This window comes from Leucopleurus acutus (genome assembly GCF_964270905.1).
Source record: "Leucopleurus acutus genome assembly, chromosome: 18".
Classification (NCBI taxonomy): Eukaryota; Metazoa; Chordata; class Mammalia; order Artiodactyla; family Delphinidae; genus Leucopleurus; species Leucopleurus acutus.
This window is the reverse complement of record NC_139160.1, coordinates 35,828,462-35,831,210: the sequence shown is the minus strand read 5'-3', so window position 1 is coordinate 35,831,210 and position 2,749 is coordinate 35,828,462.

Below are 2,749 nucleotides of genomic sequence, written 5' to 3'. Positions count from 1 at the left end.
TTGTAGTGAGGTGTATAGACCTAGAGTCTGTCATACAGAGTGAAGTAAGTCAGAAGGAGGAAAACAAATACCGTATGCTAACACATATATATGGACTGTAAGAAAAAAAAAAGGTATCATGAAGAACCTAGGGGTAAGACAGGAATAAAGACACAGACCTACTAGAGCATGGACTTGAGGATATAGGGAGGGGGAAGGGTAAGCTGTCACAAAGTGAGAGAGTGGCATGGACATATATACACTATCAAATGTAGAATAGGTAGCTAGTGGGAAGCAGCTGCATAGCACAGGGAGATCAGCTAGGTGGTTTGTGACCACCTAGAAGGGTGAGATAAGGAGGATGGGAGGGAGGGAGACACAAGAGGGAAGAGATATGGGAACATATGTATATGTATAACTGATTCACTTCTTATAAAGCAGAAACTATCACACCATTGTAAAGCAATTATACTCCAATAAAGATGTTAAAAATAATAATAATAAAGGTAATTCTAATAAATGAATTTTTTTGTGTCCTTTGATAATGATCACATTGATATTTACCTCCTTTTTCTTGGTCTCTGATGAATTCCATTGAAATGTTCAATAATATCGATTTGTTAATATGTATGTAATACTTTTTTGGTGTTCAAGAATAAATTTTTAGGTGAGTAATATGGTCATCTTTTGTGCCCTCTCCTCATAAGGAAGAACAAACATCACCAACCATATTTTTTGCTGCTCTTACTGTCTCCTCACCAAGGAGATTATATCTACATTGAGAAGCTAAGACAGCAGACAGAATTATGGTGCCTTAAACTCATTCTTCCCTGTTCTTCAACTTCCCCATTTGTGAATTTGTTGATCCAAATAAGTGACCTTATATTTTCACATTTTTTTCTTTGATGTCCTACTCATTTACTCACTGTTATCATTTCCTCACATTAATACTAAGCTTAGCTACTCTCAAGTTCTGAGCTAAGTACAGCAGGCTCAGGGGTTCAGGAGCTAGGTTACTTAAGACACCGGAACTCCTGAAGTAAGAGAAATGTCTTACTGTGTACTTTATTATTGGGGATATACATAAGATTGGCCTTTTCTTTGATTGCAGTGGTATAAATGTAACTTTAGTTTGGGAAGTTATAAATGTAGGGATTCCAGTGAGTGAAAATAAGATTCTTACTACTGGTCAACAGTCAACTGAATCCAGAGAAATCTGAGATGGATGAGGTAGTCACATGCAGAGGAAAAAGAGATAAAAATTTGCAAAGCCCTTAAAAATTTTTAGTTTGTTTTCCTCTTGATGTGGGAGAAAGAAAATTACAAAGATGAGGTCGTCATATTCCATCTGAACAATTTACATGTTGGGGGTTGATGTGGGATCATCTGAATATATTTAAGAATACATTATTTTTGGAGAAAATTTTGTGAGAAAAGCCTGAAGACTCTGATGTGGCAGAGGTGAGATCATAAACAGTCTATTGCTGTATTATTGGCAAAAATATTTTTATTCTTAGAAGAGACAAATATAGGCAGATTCTGTGATAGCGGTTGAATAGATTTTATGCTAACTCTGTTTTTGTTTTTCTTACCCAGGTATGCAAAATGAAACTTTAAATGAAAACAAACAATAAAACTAATTTAGGAAAGCAGAGTGCAAATATGTGACTTTAGGAATAAATAAAATTTAAGAAACTGATATGCAGAAACATGGGGCCTGGCTTTGCTCAACTTTGTTTTCCTCTATATCTATGAATAACATTCAAGGCCAAGGCAGACATTGCCTTAAGAGTAGACTTTAAATCCCTGTGGCATTAACAGAAGCTCCTGTAGTCATCTCCCGCACACCATGTTTTCAGACTAACTCTGACATTCTCCAAGATTACAGTTGTGGATTTCAGGAACCCACAGTTTGTGGATAAATCAACATCACAGTGGGATGTATTTGTTCAGTGAACAGATAATGTAGAACAGAAATTTGATACTATGAGAAATTATACCACTAAGGTGTGATAGAAAAAAATATCAGTGTAATTATTATAAACCCAAGGGCTAAGTGATAATTTTAAAATAGTGTTCTCTTAATACTTTGTCAGTTGGACTTAAGATTACACAGAGACATAGTGAAGAATGAAATGATTTTCAAAAGCAGTTTATTTTTTTTAGTCAGAGTTGAAACTGTATTGAAAATGAAAGAAAAGCAAAGGAAGGCATGTTATTTAGCAAAAGAAAAGAGATTTGCTTAGAAAAAAAGGTGACATTCTCAAATATAAATCTACAAAATAGAAAAGAAGAAAGATAATGTCCCCATACTTGATTGCTTGTGAAATAAAAAACTAGCAAAGTATGTTATGTCAATAATATCTCAATAGGGGCTTACCTGGTGGCACAGTGGTTGAGAGTCTGCCTGCCGATGCAGGGGACACGGGTTCATGCCCCAGTCCGGGAAGATCCCACATGCCGCAGAGCGGCTGGGCTCATGAGCCATGGCTGCTGAGCCTGCGTGTCCGGAGCCTGTGCTCTGCAATGGGAGAGGTCACAACAGTGAGAGGCCCGTGCACCGGAAAAAAGAAAAAAAAAGTCTCAATAAAGCTGGAAAAATGAAAAAAAAACTAGCAAAGTTAAAGCTACTTTCTTTCTGGATCAGAACTCAATGAGATTTCATATAGGAAGAAAAAGTTAAGACATTGGCAACATTAAAAAATGTGGAAATCTTCCATAAGAAGAGTGGTAGGCAGAAATGTATAAAGTTATATCCTCTAACAGTGTT